General features: G+C 40.2%; 1 protein-coding gene across 1 annotated transcript in view; it reads left to right on the top strand.

Moving 5' to 3' along the window:
- The first annotated feature begins 544 nt into the window (after positions 1 to 544).
- Positions 545 to 16,745, top strand: part of THSD7B (thrombospondin type 1 domain containing 7B) — a 259,051-nt gene continuing 242,850 nt past the window's right edge. Inside the window, 2 exon segments of the mRNA XM_031057310.1 lie at positions 545 to 576; positions 15,050 to 15,143. The gene's annotated coding sequence lies outside the window, so the exon portion shown is untranslated.

Raw genomic sequence — 16,745 nt, 5'->3', positions numbered from 1 at the left:
AAGAAGTGTATGCACCAGATCTGTCTAGACATAATTTGTGTAGGTTTTTTCTCCTTCCTCTTCAGCCTCTCCTCTAGTGCAGACTTTTTGAACTGGATCCTTTCAGAAGGGAGTCACTTCTTTACAAAAGCTTAGGTGTTGGCACAAGCTGGGCTTTTAAAAAACATTTTTAATCTATCCTATTATTTTTCATATCCTATAGCAATATATAATGGCTTTTATTAGGATGGTTACAATGTCTTTTTAAATCCCCAAATAACACTTGGCATGTCAGGATTATATATAAGCATAACCTTTTTTTTGAGCGTGTCTGGAAATCACAAGGAGCCTGATGGACGCTCATTTTTCACAGGCTGCTGTTCTAACCCCCCTAAGGCAATCAGAGGAGAGCTTGCAGTAGGGTATGTAATGTGAATAATTTTGGATACATTTCTTTTTCATTTCTCTAAGATGCCTGTAAAAGAGTCTGGCTTCTGGAGCTTCTCATCACCTGCTTTCTGCAATCCCAGCCCATTTGCTGTGTCTCGTAAGGAGCACCTGAAATCACTGGTCACATTTGAGGGTAGTCCTAAAAAGGTTAGAATGATTTTTTTTTTCCCCCAGTCATTTTTTCCCATCAGTCAGACTCATACTGCTGTATTGGAATGGAAATGTACAGAAGAGACAGGGTTCACTGCTCACATACCTGTTTGTTTGTTAATTTGGTACTTTAAAATTCAAATTTATAGCTATAAATGATGCTTAACTTCATTTATGCAAAGAAGAATTTACATAAATACACAATTTCTTATTTCCCTACTCTTAGTAGGGAAGGAAAGTGAGATCCATTTAAAGTACACATCATAGCTTCAGTAGAAGTTTTGGCATGGATACATGTATTTTCAGGATGGGTCTTTGGTCTGTTTAATGCAGGAAGTGAGACTGGATGTGCACAGTGATCTCCTTAAATGGTGTCAGTGTTTATTACCAAAAATGAAATTACAAATTTTGGAGGAAAACAGGTATCTCTCTGTTTGTTCAGAAGTTAATTAAACAGTAGCAAACAACCTTTGAATGGGCTTTGAATTTACAGAAACTTGATTAGAATGGAAACAGGCATGGATGTTGAGCAGATTCTGGTGGGTGTGTTTGAGGAGCTGTTAAGGTATAGGCTTGCATGAGGGTAGTTAGAGCACTGTATATGTACAAAAGCAGAAAGAGTTATACTGCTGTAACTTCATTCCTAATTAACCTGTTTTCTTAGAATATTATGTTTATTTTTAGCTCTGAGAGCAACTCTGTCTTTTCTCTGATGAGAAATGCTGTGTGAGACAAAAGGGAAAGTCAACTTTAGACTTATTTCTCTCTACAAGTTGTTTTGCATTAATAAACAATGATATTTAATACAGCAAATGTGTGAAGGGAGGAAATGAGCAGTGTTTTGCCCGTGTTCCAGTGTCTGTATATCACTTTGGGTGCATAAGTGTGCACTGAAGTACCACAAAAATGGAAACATTTGTTCTGTCTCAGATCATGGGTTGTGTTAAGGTTCGGTGTTTGCTGGTGGAGTGTGCAAGATTGTGTTAGGCTGCCAAGAGATAGCAAAACTGTGCAGGTAAATGTTTAGGAGATTCACTGGAGCTGGTACATGACTATTTACTGACACTTGCATCCCTGAGAGGCCTTGAGAGGTTTCATCTCAAGTGCTGCACCTTACAGAGGGTCAGAGTCCCACTGCCTCTGATGCAAAGAGCTTCCCTTGCCTGGAGCAATGCTGCTGCCCTGCTCTGGGGTCTTGGTGGCTCCCTGACCCTGGTGTAGCACTTCAACAATCTGACAGACTGGCATCAGAATGAGAAGGTTTTGCTCAGTCTGATTCTGATGCTGGTACAAGTTTTGTTAGAGATGGAATCATTTCCCAGAGTCATCATTCAAATATCTGATAGCAATTGGCCTAATCCAGAAGCAGAGGAGAAAAAGTCCTTTTTTCTTGTTGGTGTAGGATAGGCTATCAGTGTCTCTATAATGTTCCCTCATGGATTAAGTGCTGCTCCCCTGTAGGTACACCAGACATCAATCTTGCCAGCAAAGGAGAGAAGCACCTCTGAGCTGGCCATCAGTTCCTGAGTATATGCTATCATCATTTCACTCTTGGGAGATGTGACATCTGTCACTTATTCCTGTGGGATTTGTGGACTATTGAGTGTTGAGAGTGACAGCTGCTTCAGTGAGCCTGGCAGCATTGATCTGAGCCTGGAGAGTCCTCATGGCTTTGCTGAGGTGACCTTCTCTCAGGGTGGGCTTGCCAAAGGATTCTGCAGCTTCTCTACGTTCTGTGTCGTTACGAACCTGCCTTTTTGTCTCCCTCGTGCTGACAGCTCGTTCATCTGAAGGTAGGGCACACATTGATATTCCAGTGCAGCTCTTCAGCTGCTGGAGGTGTTGGCACATCACAGGGATGTGTGGGAAACCCTCTCTTTTGTGTGTGTGTGGGTTCCAGCCTTGCCCACGGAGCCACTGGCACCAGCCAGATCCCCCATGTGCATCCTGCACCCTCATCCTTGTCAGAGGCTTACATCACTAACAAACCTCCTCGAGTGGTTCCCTAAAAGCATTTTTTAAGCTCCTCCCAAATAAATTCTTTAAGATTAAAAATATATGGCTTGTTATAATGTCTCTATCTATTTTGTATGAGGTGGTGCATAGCTCTATCTGCCTGCTAAATGCTGCATATTGTTTAAAGTCAGTCTTGTGCTTTCTCTTATTGATTAATCTAAAATACAAATTTACAATTGATTCTCAAGTCTTGGATGCTGCTGAAAACCTCTGCTAGGAATAGATTTATATAGATGATATTCACTGCTGTTTCCAGCACATGGAAATATACTGAAGCACTATTTTTAGATGTTTTATATGCAGTCAAAAGGTTTTTGCTCATCCTCTTGCCTGTACTTTTATTTCTTGCAGTTTGGAGAGTTTTGGATTAAAATAAAGGGAAAATTAGGAACAACAATCAATTTACCCTTAGCCTTACAGTCCCTTATTACAATTGCTAATTCATCAGTGGGTAGGTACCTCTCTTTTGTAATGGATATTGAGGATAATTTTAAAGGCAACTTTTAAGCTTAACCAATTTACATAGTACTCTGGGAGATTAGTTGCTTCTGCATAAAGAGCTGTGTGCATTCCAGGGGTGTTCTAGAGCCCTCTTGTGTGTTTTTTTGAATGTTTGTTGTAATAATAATTGATTTCCTTAGCAAGGTGTTGACCTCTAAGTAAATATTGCAGATTGAAGCAGTAAAACTTTGGAAAATTGCTTGGAAGTCTTTGGTTGGAACAGTTATTCTCAGCTCACAATTGTATCGTGTTTGAAAGATTGAGTTGGGGTCCAGAAAAAGTGTTGGATTTTATGTTCTGTGCAGGCTGTTTCCATGCTTCTGAGTTTGGGGTTCCTTGGTTCTGGATTGCTGTTATTTTGGTTTTTTTCTGCCATCAAATGATCTTCAGTGAAACAGAAGCTGCATTTTCCTATCTTGTGTCCTTCCCTTCTATCTCTGTATATTTACTTTCCTTGTTTTTTAAAGCCATTAACATCGCGAGCATCAGGACAGAAAATGTGAGAGCCACTAAATAGGATTATGTTCAAATGATGATTTAATTGAGCTCTTACACAGGATAAGAAGATTGTCTTGTTTTGCTGAACTGCAGTTTATGGAGGTCCTTGGCAAGAGGAAGCCAAGTTGCTCTCGGCATTCATTCACACCAAATCCAAATCACTGCTAAATTTGTTTAGCAGGAAAAGTAACAAATAGAGGAAAAGCAGAGCCCATGATTTTAAGTGTATTTGTGTTTGCAAATATGTGTTTTCCTGTAATTCAGAGGAAATTCTTCCCACAGGACAAAAGTTCCATTTCCCCCCCTTTCTCAGAGTTGAAATGATCCTCTGAAACATTTGCTGGCATGACAAAATCCCACTCTTGAAAGTAGGACAGGAGACATTTTCCACTTTCTACAGATCAATCTTTTTGTATAACTCAAAGCAATTGCAGTCCTTTAAAAAAGGACTCAGGTGCTGAGTAAAAATTACATAGTAAGTGGAGTTTAACTCTAGTTGTAACCCAGTTCCCTGCTAGTTTTACCACATAAAGAAAAAAGTATCCATAGAATTATGATCCAGCTCTTGTACCAACTCTGCCAAATATTGCCTGGTAGGCCAGTTTTTAAAGAAATGCTCAGGGCTTGCAATATATTTATTTCTGCCATTTAAATTCTAATTTAATTTTAGATTTGTTTATGTAATCAGATATATTGGATTACTGCTGCTATCAAGTCCTGTATTTAGTTCAGACTCCCATCTTTCTGAAGGAAGAAAATGCTGCAGGAATGTAAAATAGTTCAAATAATGTGGAATTCAAGCCTCTGGGAGTAGATGCAGCTTTTAATACTGAGAGCATTTGTAAAAGAAATCCTAAACACTTTTAGGTAGCAAGACTATTTTATTCAGGTATAAGTACAGCTTTTTCACTGCAGAAGCTGTTAATTTCTCTTAGTGTGAACCCACAAAGAGAGCTTCTGCCAGCACTGATTTTTCCAGAAGGTTGGCTCAATTTTTATTTAAATTCTGAAACACATAGAAAGGAAGGCTGGAGTCTGGTAAACATCCATCTGGGTGTGCTTTTACAGAAGGCTTTATGCATTAATTGACTTATTAATTCAGCTAATGGGGAAAAGTGTAAAAAATGAGCAGGGAAATATATTAACCTGCAAAAGCCTGACGAGTTTACCTTGACTAGTGTGACAGATGCGTTTTTGAACATCTTTCTGCTGTAACCATCCCAAACTTCAGTGGACAAAGTGCAAGTCGAGTATGGATAATTGGAACTGAGGAATTTCAGCAGGTTCCTCCTACTGCTGTGTTCCTAAAATACCCCTGTAGGCCTGTCTTGGCACTGGAGTTGTTTTCCATCCTTCTCCTGAAGCAGTGTTTTATATGCCTTGCTTGCAGCTTACAGGTGTGCCCTGTAGGACTGACTGAGTATAGTTATGGATGTTATATATATGGTATAGATCTGTTTTGTGTTGCTATTAAGGCTGAGATGCACTATTAAATCAAAAGTAGCCAGTGAACATGACTAATTTCTCTAGCAGCATTTGTTGCATAGGCCATGTCTGTTCTTCCTTTAACCAGATGGAATCTAGTCCATATTGTGGTTATCAAATTTTGAATTATTTAACCCAATATATTTAAATAAAAATATATTTAAATATTTTTTGGTGCACATAACTGCTAAGAGTGAAGTAAATAACGTTTTCTGTAATTGTAGTTATTGGATTTACAGGTACTTTCTGCCTGTTTCAAAGAGAAGTATGAGTAAGGCTTTAAGAGAGGGTTGAAAGCAAGTGTGATGAATAGATAAAAGCAAAAGAAGTCAAAGATAGATGTAAATTGTATTTTAATATAGACTTTAGTAATATGGTAAAAATAGATATAATCACGAAACCTGACTATCTTAATACATTCCTGCAAGGCAACCTTAATTCCAGGATTTCTGAAATGCTGATTATTTGTAACTATAAAATTGTTATAGTATCTTCTTTTGGATATAATGTATTGTGTCTCGTTTTCTTCTCCAAGCATCTCCAGGGGAGGGAAAAAGGCAAAAAACAATAGAGAAGAATACGTGAGAGTGATGAAAATGACTCCCAGGGAATTAGAAAATAGAAGGGAAATGCAAGTGAATAAAGGGCTAGTTAGGAGAAGGAACAAAATGCTGTAGGGTGAGAAAAGGGATAAGAAAACAAGCTGAGAAAAGGTGGTAGATGTAATAAAAGTATATCTGTTGCCTTTTGGAAGAAATCAACTAGTTTAGTATGGGAGAGAATTAAGGGCAAAGGATAGAAAGGATTTGAGGATTAAGGACAAGGTGCTCAGGAGGAGATGTGCAGCAGGTGATGAGACAGGTGGCAGAACTGAATGGAGAAAAGAGAATGTATTGAGATGGGGAAAGTCCTGATTGTGGGACTTGGATTGGGGGCAACCACAGCCTCAGATCTCATGTCAGTTTGCATGAGCTTGGCAGACTGAGCTCTCTGCTGGGAACAGAAACAAAACAAAGGATTTGGGGGCAGTGTCAAGTACCTTGTGAGATTCACAGCTGTCTGGTCCTGCTTTGAGCAGAAGGTTTGGCTGAATAGGGATGTGCCAGCCTGTCCTGTCCTGGGAGTGAGGAATGAACTGCCCTGGTGACTGTGCTCACAGGGAAGAGTGGTCAGAGCAGGCAGGCAGTCTTGGGGCAGTGCAGATAATTGTGTGATGGGAAAGGCCATGGCTCAAATGAAGCTGATCTTGAGAGAAATGAAGCTGTGAATGTGGAGCTGTGGGAATGGGCAGCTGTGTAAATTCACTGTGATTCACTGATCACCTTGCAGAACTCAGGGAGGAAATGTATCTTCCTTTTTTCTCCTCTCATGCTATCATCTTCAGTAAATCTGTGCCTTAATGATATTAAGGAGACATAAAATAGAAAATTGTATTTGAAATCAAATTAATGTCCTATTTCAGTGAATGAGATTGTTGAAATAAAGCTGCAAAACTCATAAGGACACTACAATCACTAGGCAAAAATAAATCCACATAGAGCCATATCCCTCAGACACAGTCCCTGTGACATCCAGTGGTGGAATAGGAGATGAAGGGACTGTAGGTGGCTCTGAGTTCTTGCTGATGGAATAGATGTTCCTAAAGCAACAGGAGAGAGTCAGAGGATAGGTGCAAGTTAAGGGAAGTCTCTGCTGGGAAGGTGCAGAAGGAAATGGAGGGAGAAACAAAATTTGGGCACCAGTGAGCAGTGTGTCCTGTGGGGCAGGGAGAGAAGACCCAGGCTGACACTGTCTGCAGTGTAGGAGATTTTTGTTTTGTGGAAGTGTTTCATCCAGGTTTGATGTTTGTGTGAATTTCACTCTGCCAGAATTACTTCAGTAGTAGTTTTGGCCCGTTTTCTCTGCTCAGGTGTTTAATTTTTTAGTTCAGACCAACCACTGCTGAATGCATGAATAGAAACCATTTCTTTGGTGGACCTGGCAGAGAGAAAATTCAAAAAGATTAATCCTTTTGGTGTGGCCAGGGTTGTTAATCAGGGACTCACCAGGAAAAGTGGTTCTGCATCCTTGTGGGCAGCACCACCAGAGAAACCAGACAACACTTTTAAGTTGCATGTTGAAGCTCTGAAATATAAAATTAACTGATAATTTTCATAGGTCACGCTCTTTCCCATAAACCAAACTCATCTGCTCTCCTGGAGGGAGACAGAACAACTGGTCTGACTTCTCATTATCTCTTCCTATGGCGTTCCCTTATTGAATTACTGCCGGGTAGAGGCAGCAGATGCTCATCAAGCCACTGCAGGACTCCTCTGTTAATTGAACTGTGATGGGGATGACAGCAGGGAAGGTCAGGATGATGGGACCAGTGATGTAACGTGAACTCTGGTAAGAACAACCTGCACAGGCAATTGACCTTGCTTAAATAGTGTCACAATGAGGTCTTTTAGCAGTTCATATCATTATGGTTATTTTTTTGTATCAATACTGCAGCCGTGTCAGGGCCCCCTGTGCGAATCATATTATGTCGTGTTCAGGGCAAATATATTTTTCACCCCAAAGAGATAAGACTTTCCTATGTGATAAAATACAGTGAGGGACCATAGCCAGCAACAGGGGAAAAGAAATGGGAATGGGAAAGGCAACAGAAGCACAGAATTCCTGACTAGATCTATGATTTTACTCAGCTCCAGCTGAGTGCCATCCTTTCTGACTGCCTCTGTGACAATTTGGAGCTTTTTGTTGCTGTCGTGCATAGTTAATCCTGGGTTGAAAGCAAGTTCACTTTTAAATAAATGTGCAGGTATTATGAATGGGTTTTGGTAGGAAACCCCAGATTTTTACACCAGGTTCTGCAGCTCTTGCCAAGTGCCTGGGAATGCCTGAGTTTTGGGCACACATCCCAGGGCCAGGTGCTGAGCTGGAGCACGTGCCTGGTGCTCTTCCCTCTCTGGAGGAGGTGATGGGGTGTGCTGGTGTGGCTCTTGGCTGCTGTGTGTGTCTTCTGGAGAGCCAGACCATTCCTAGGTACTGCCATGGCAGGGAAAAGGAAGTCTGGAAAACTTCCCTGGGGTCCTAAATGTGGCAGTGTGAGGAAGTTTGGTAAAAGGAGCTGCTCATGCATTTCTGACAATGAATTCCAGCTAAAAAGCAGATGCTGCTTTTCAGTACAAGCCTTATACCACTGCACTGTGCTGCTCTTGGTGAGTTGGAGTCTGTGTGGCAATCAGTAAAAGCTGAATTCAGAGTGCAGTGTGTGCCCATTGGTATCTGTGCATGTGTTCAGGAAGCAATTTTTAGAGGTTCTTTATACCAATATTTGAGGTTTTTAATATGTGTTTTTAGCCTTCAAAAAGGCTTTATTTTTTATCTTTATTTTTTAATTTAATTTTAATCTTTATCTTTTTATTTAATTTTTTTATATTTATTTTTTTTGCTTAAGTAATATGGTTTTCTTAACCCTTTTGTTACAGTGTCTGCCTGGCCCACTGACATCAAGGTTGCAAAGTAAATAGAAGGCGAATCAACAAATCAGTATTAATGAATCACAAAATATTTTTTATTAATTTTGACAAATCCAGGTATAATTATTTAAAATACATATTCTGACATGAGACCTGACTTATACAGGGTTTGATTCTGTAGCAATGATGAAGCCTTGGTTATAGGAGACTTCATCACAAGATTTCATGGATGGTGTTTGATAGGAAATGAAGAGGTCCAGTGTGAGGGCTTGATGAACTCTGTAGAGCCTGTGTGTTCAGTGTTTGCCATGCATTGTGCTCTTTATTTTCTCCTTTCCAAAAGTTTGTTCTTTGGTGCACGGAAATAAACAGCTGATTGCAGAGGATGCATTGGAATAAATGTTTATTTCAGCACTTTGGAAATGAGTTTTTGGAAATGGGATCTATCTTGTGGATGTGTGCGTGTGTGTGCGTCTCTTCTTATTAGGTCATTTGGGTATGGGCTACAGCTAGGTAGTGTAAATGGCAAAATGCTAATGACTGCCTACAAATAGAGGTACAGATCTTGTAGAAAGAAATGATTCTTAGTGTGTGTGTTACAGCAGAAGGAAAAGTATACATGTAAGAAGTATTGAAGGTGGCCTCTGCATGTTTGGCTGGCTATTTTAGCCAAAGTCACCAGTGCTTAGAAGTTCAAAACTGTACCCCACATAGCCTCCACAGAACTGATTAACAGTAACATGGTAAGATTTTCTGCCTAGTTGCAGTGGTTTCTTTGGTGAGGGGTTTGGGTGTGTGCATGCATTGCTCTGGTTGATGTGAGGAAGTGTAGAATGTAACAATTTCAATTGGAGATGAGCTTCAGCTGCACCAGTCCTGTGGCAGGGAAGCAGATGGTCCCTCCCTGCTAAGCAGAGCCCAAGTCTTTGCTGAGCTCATATGCCTGGTGGTACTTGATTGTATTATTCTGACCTTGTATTTAAGATTGATAAACTCTACGTGGTGGCCATATTCCAGTGAGGAGAGAAAAAAAAACCTCTGACCTACAGCCTGTGATGCTGTACTAATGTCAAATAATATAAAGTAATATCAGAATGCAGAAGAAAATCACTGCAGTAAGGCAATTTAATTTCTGAACTGAAAGCACTTTAATGGAAATGCTCAGGAAATCTGCCATTGTTCCAGCAGCAGAGGTTATGAGGTTGTTTATTCTTTTCTTGAAACTCTGCTGCCTTGTAATTGGTGACTTTGAACCTTTCTGTTGTTTTCCATGTGAACGGTCCTGCTGCTAAAGTAGGGACATGGCTCTCTACTCAGTCTGATTTCCAGGTTTGCCTTTTAAAGGAAAATAATTTCAAATACTAGTTTTCAAATGGTGTTATACTGCTGAATGTGCATTATATGCAATGCTTTGCCAGTGAAGTGAGAGTAATCCTCTTTGAACAAAAACTTGCAATAGCATTTACTGAAATGCTGTTGGAAGTAGTGCCAGCTCCCTTTGCCTTTGTTTAATTGCAATTTAACAGTAATCCAAGATCTGTGCAACTGTGACAGCAATTCTTAGATACAGCTGAGTTTCAAAGGACCTTCAGTTCATCCATTGCCAATGATAAAAGCTACAGCAGAGCAGTGTATTGATAATAGACTCAAACTTTTCTCTATCCATTGAAAAATAAACAAAAAGAAACTTTTTTTTGTCCCTCAAAGCTATAAAGTTTTGTTGTTACAGAAAGGATGTGCTATAATGTGAGCTTCCAGGCTGTGTTCTGCTGTGCTGGCTGAGAAGGCTGGCATGAGGCATTCAGCTATAATGTGTAAGGGTTGTAAACATAACCTAGATAAAATAACTCCCCAAAATTATTTATCCATCAAAAAATAGGCCTTTGTAAGTTTCTAAGGTGACTGTTGGCGTGTTGATGAGATGTTTGATTTGAGTTTCTGCAGCCTTTTTTTTGTATTTAATTAAATATATAAAAGTGCACGAGCAGCCTGAAAAGGTTACTTAAAAGTTGTTGGACACTTTCTCTGTTCTGCTGCTCAGAAAAAAAAAATAATCAATGCCTGAGTTCAGGAGAGAAGCCTATTGACAGTCTTGAGCATTTTGATCTTAATTGCTCTGCACTTGTTCCTGCTGCAAGGGGTATGATAATGGCCTGAAGAACATTTGTGAGGGTAAATTACCCTACTTTGAGTGCTGATACAACACCAAAAGGTCTGTGGCTCTTAAATCCCATTGAGAAGTCCAGGGATTGGATTTCACTTGGGTCACACTGAAAGCAGTTTGTAGAGGGAGATGTTGGGGAGCTCTCGGCATTTCTTCTGCTCTCAGTGGGCCTGGGGGCTGTGGGTGGCTGTGTCACGGACAGGATGGTGCCCTGCACAAACTCCTGAATCCTTGCCTTGGAAGTCTCCTGTCCTTCTGAGGGAGTGTAAATCGCCCACGTTTGTGTGCAAATGAAGCAAGTTTTGCTTCAGCTGTGTTTAACTGAACCAGGTTCCTGGGAAGAGTCTGCAAACCCCATTCACTTTATATTCTTGAAAGTCAAGTGTGTTCCCATGGAGTCCATTGGAAGTACTCAGAGTGAAGGAGAAGTGAGAGCAGCATTGTTTAACAGAGCAGTTCTGCTCCAGCACTGTTGTAATTAAAGTTGTTCTACTGATGGAAAGTCTATTCTCTGGTGTTTTCCTTAATGTAGTCATAATGCATCAGTCTGAGCTCCCTTGCTGGAACATCTTTCATTATAATCCACTTAGCTAAGTTTATAATTAAGCTTCTAAATTCAAACCTGCTTTTGTTACATTTTTAGGTTGTACAGAGACTGAAGGAGGAAAACTTAGGATTCGTGTTTTTTACCCCAAACAGGTTGATGTAAGTTAAGAAGCAATTAATTGGCACTACAGTAATTTCATATGTTTGCTTTTAAAGTCCTGGGTCTTCTATAGCTTTGGAACAAGAATTGGATGCAATTGAATAGAAGAATAAAAGAAAATAATTAATAGATTCTTACTGTTTTGACTATGGACATCTCTAAGATACCCAAGCTTTCAAAAATAACTGGTGATGATAGTGATGACTTACTGAGTTTTCTAGCAATGGATTATTGAGGAAGGTTGTTGAAGTTTATATCTAAAGATGGACCATGAAATTTCTGTTGAGCTTTGCAGATTTGGAGGTTGTGCAGGATTCCTCCCACCCAAAGCAGGCTGGTTGAGACTGTCTGCTCATTCTTTGGAATGATCTTCTCTAAGAAGATGTGTGAACACCAAATACTTTTTCTGGCATTATTTACCCTTACAGTTATTGTAGCAAATTACCAGAGAACTGTGCAGGTTAATGTTTGGATTCCCAAAAAGTGACCACTTAGGACAAAAGTGATAAAGGTGCTGTCAGCAGTTGTCAACCTGATGTGTAAATCTCGTTCATATGCTCTGTATGTTTTTAACCAGGACTTTCTCAAATGCTCCTGGAAGAGGAACAAATATTCTCAGTTAATGTTTGGAGGTGAGGCAGTAGAGGTGTAGAAAATCAAGCTACCATTCTCATATGTGCAAAGTCACTCTGCTGAAATCACGGGGAGCGCTTGCAGAATCGAGTTTTAGTGTCGGAGCGTGACCTTGGGTGACTTTTTACACTGGAAGCTTCTGGCAGAGTTGGAAGTGGAGTCAGCTTTGGGTGCCTCTGCTTTAACCAGAAGACTGTTTCCTTCCAAATGTGCAAGGGGAGAAATGTGTAGGGTGTGTTTTAGGTATGGAAGTGTAAGGGAAGTTTAGTGTAACTATGTTCATCATTAAATAAAAGACTGGGCACAGAGGTACTTACATTTGAGTGCCTGTTCCTAGTTTGGCATATGTGATTGTCCAAACACTTCTGTTTTGTTACACTCCATGCCTGTAACACTAGCATTTGTGGTTTTTTGGAAATCTCTCCCCCAGGGATGGTCAGCAGTTCTTGTCTGTGGTGATCAGCCTTTGCTGCTACAAGCCAGGCATTCTGCTGCTTTAGAACAGAATAGAATGAGCTTTTTGGATGACAGCTTTCTGGGCAGGCAAGGCAGACTTTATCTGAGGATAAAGACTATGATATAAACATCCAGATTATCTTGGGATATCACACGCAATGGGTTTGTGTGTAATAGGCAAACAGTTGCACAGTTACTACTTACATTTGTATTAAGAAAATTTATTCATGATTAATGATGCTTATCTTTGTGCTAGACACCTGCCAAATGATTTATAGCCACACATATCATCTGTAATGGCTCTTCTTTTTTGTTGTTGCTATTCAAAGTATTTGAGATTATTCTAATTGCATCATGTGTTTGAAATGGAGAGAGCTACCCAGGTGTCCTTGTCAGCATTCCCATCTCATACCAAAAAGTAGGTCAGATTTACCCATGAAGGGAAAGGTCACAACTCCCAGTGAAGTCAGGGGGAATTGAGCTGATGTATGACAAGCTGAAATCATGTCTTAGGTTTGGATCAGTTTAAATTGATCTTTTTCTAAATTTAGTATTAAATATGTTGTAAATCCATGTTGGAGCAGAGCCAGGCTGAACTTCCCTAAACCATAGAAATGGAGCAGAAGGACTGGAGAAACCCCTGTCCCTTGGAGACCTGGAGAAAGAGCAACTGGTTCCTTCTGTTACAGTGCATTATGTGAGAGTGTACAGTTAAATTTGGACCATCAGTCTTTTATTTTTTAGTGTTGGATGATTTTGAGGACTCTGATGTGTCTTGGACTAGCACAGTGCCTGCCAAACGTGCCTTTGACTGCTCAGCAGTGGCTGGAAAATGGGAAAAGTTTCCCAGAGGCTTTTTCCCCCTCTCTGGTTAAGCAGGGATTAGACTGGAATTTGGCTGTTGGATATTCCATTGAGGGTGAAAATTAAATTAAATTTTGATCACTTCAGCAATAAGATACTTGTCAGCTGCGTACGTGTTTACTTATTTCCAGCGTTTTGTCACTGGAATGCCATGCTTTCAGCAGAAATGCAGGTTTCTAAAATAAGTTTGCTTTTCAAAACTAGTTTGATTTAATTCTGTCATTAAGAGAATTAGCAGTGGATTAGCAAATGTAAATGCGTGGTTATGATCATTATAAAACTTGCACGTGTCTTTTTCAAGGCTGCCTGGATATTCCCAGCCATTACAGCTAATGATGATATCCTTGTTTTTCTAAGCAAGATTCCATACCAACCAAACAGAGTGACAAGGATGCTTGTGACTAATCCTCCAAATATCAAAACAACACCTCATTATTTAATTTCAAGAGAATCCATCAGTGCAAACTATGAACTGGCCAGGCCTGGATTATAAAGGATATTGACTAAATCCAGGTAATTTTGGAAGAGAGAGATATTTTCCAGACTAAAGCACATACCTTGAACATATTTAGGAAATAATATGTTAATGTGAAGGTGGTGAGGCCCTGGCACAGGTGCCCAGAGAAGCTGTGGCTGCCCCATCCCTGGAAGTGTCCAAGGCCAGGTTGGATGGAACTTGGAGCAACCTGGGATAGTGGAAGATGTCCCTGCCCATGGCAGGGATTTGGAATGAGATGAGCTTTAAAGTCCCTTCCAACCCAAACCATTTTATGATTTTATGATATTTAAGCAATTCCATGAGTTTAATGAATAGTCTCGATGAAATCAATTTTTAAAATATAAATTTCTTTTTTTTTCTCCTTTTTCATCTGTGTTTGCCAGTTTACAGCTAGCCATGCTGACACATTTGGGAGCTGAGATATCATGTAACTAAATTTGATGTGAAGTGTTGGTGGCCTTCATAATGTAATTTATTCATGTTTCTGTAGATAGCATATGTTGCCTGTGCAATAATTTTTTATGATATCAGGACAGAACAGCTACCGTTCCAAACTGTGTTACACAAACCTAGACACACAGACAAATTTTTATTGTGCATTGCCGGGGTGTAAATCAGTGGAATCTATTGAGCTCTGCTGGGGTGGAGGAGATTAGAGCCCATGGCATGGTGTCTAATTTATTTCTGTTTTTTCTGACTTAATGTAATCTCTGTTCTTGCTCAGTGGGGAGCAGCAGCCAGTTATCTTTGTAGTCCTGCCCAAAGAATGAACCCCCTTGTTTTGGGCAGGAGGCTGCTGCTCCCGGGGACGTGCTGCTGTTTGCTGACCCTTTGAATGCTGAGATGAAGGCAGTGCATTCAGAAAGCAGCTCCTGAGCTCTACTTGTGCTTCATTAAAAACTTCAGCATCTTTATCAGCTGTTATGTGTGGTGTCCTTGGATTTGCCCATTTCACACCCCTGCCTGTTTAGGTGTTGGTGGTTTTATGGCATTTTCTGGCCCTGGAGGGCTGCCCTGCAAGTGCAATGCCTGCTGTCTGTGCAGGGCTGGGTGTGTGGCTCCCCTGCAGTGCTGAAATCTGAGCATCTGAGTAATTTCTTCCCTGGTTTTGTGTTTTTGTATGTGAAACCTACAGAGCTGGTGTTGGAGGCAGTGTCACTAACTCCTTGTCCTTCCCTTGACAGAAAGCTGGTGACTCTGTTTTCCCACCGCCATAGATGGTGACGGCGATGCTGAAGGCACTGGGCGAGTTGCTCCTCCTCAGCTCTTCTGTGTGAGGTGAGCAGCCATCCTGAAGGGCAAAAAATGCTGAATTGCAGGGTTTCTGAGGGCCCTTCTTCCCCACATCCCAGGACTTCACTGCTGCATTGGATTTCTGAATGATGCTCAAGATTTCTGAGCTTGTGTGCTCCCTATGAAGCCACTTGTGGTCTGTGTTACATTGCTTGGGCGTTGGGACTTGGTGGGTTGCATTCTGAACGAAATGTGAATTCTGAACAAATTTAACCCAGAAGACATAAGCAAAGCATAAATGCCTGTGTTATTTGGTCAAGTTGATGGGTTTTTAGGTTGTACATGAGATGCTGTTCATCTGAAATGCAGGAATGAGCTAAACCAGATAACAGATATTACATTGTATCTCCCACTGTAGTTAGTCAATATCTGATTAAATGTAATTGCATGAATTTATCATGATAGAAACTGTTTCAAAGTAATTTGAATACAGCTTGGAATTAAAAGCTTTACTGTATATTCAGTGTGTACAATTTCCAGATTTATCTTCAGTTTCTTATCAAGAACGATGCTGTGTATTATGTGCTATGACAATGGTGCTTTTCATAAGGTTAGGAATGTAATAGAATTTTCTGGACTGAACTTCTAATAACTGATAATTTTAATGAAAATCACCATGATTATGCCTGTGAAGACAAATCTTGAAGACAGGTATTATCTCCATCCTTATGCAAGTAGAGATGTGACATTTTTACCTATAAAAGTAGGATTAATCACTAATAAGTAGAACTATGTGGAGAATTTAAGTATGGTATAAATACACAGTATAAATACAAAAGCTGTTGCATCAGAAAAATTAATATGTAAATTTACATCAGGAGCTTGTTTGATGTGGAAGTACCATGAATGTTTTTTGAGATTTCTAAATTGTTCCCACCTGAATGTGGATGAATCCGAAATAATTTGAAACTTATGTAAAGTCTGCCTAAGTGTCTAGGTGGTCATCTTGTGGAATGAGAGACGCAAGGATTGGAATTACTGGACTGAATAGGAATTTTTAAGATTTTATTTTATTGTGTGAGTTTCTTAATCTCTGCTGTTTGGAGCTTTTCTGTAGTATATAAACCATGTGAGTGTTTGCTGAAGCTGGCATTTAGGAGTTGGTCTGCTTTGTATGGGAGACCCAGAGGAACATTCCTCCTTGCTTCCAGCACCACTCAGTGATTATCTTAATGAATTGTGTGGTGTAAAACTGCTGCAGCAGCAGGACTTGATCCACTCCAGTCTCGTTCACAATGTGCCTCTGGTATCTGTCTGAAGTGTTGGGGAGTTTAATTAAAATCCCTTAGTCAGAGAGACCTCTCTGGAGTAATTGGTTGCTGACCTGGAGCTCAGTGATCCAAAGGGACTTGAATGAGTGTCCCAAATTCCACAGAAATGCCTGTGTAGTGTCTGGTTTTCCCTCTCAAGCTGGTCCATCATGTGCTAATAAGCAACCCCCATTTCCCTGCTTTTCCTGCTACATTTCTAGTGTTGCTCTTGTTTACCCCATGTTTACCCCATGTCAGGAGCTAAAACACTTCCAGGCCTGGATCTTAAATGTAGCGCATGGATTTGGAGCTGAATTTTGTACATGGAATCCATTCT

Source organism: Geospiza fortis, unplaced genomic scaffold (assembly GCF_000277835.1).
Source record: "Geospiza fortis unplaced genomic scaffold, GeoFor_1.0 scaffold112, whole genome shotgun sequence".
Classification (NCBI taxonomy): domain Eukaryota; kingdom Metazoa; phylum Chordata; class Aves; order Passeriformes; family Thraupidae; genus Geospiza; species Geospiza fortis.
The sequence above is the reverse complement of the archived record's forward strand: the minus strand, read 5'-3'. Positions and strand labels throughout refer to the sequence as shown.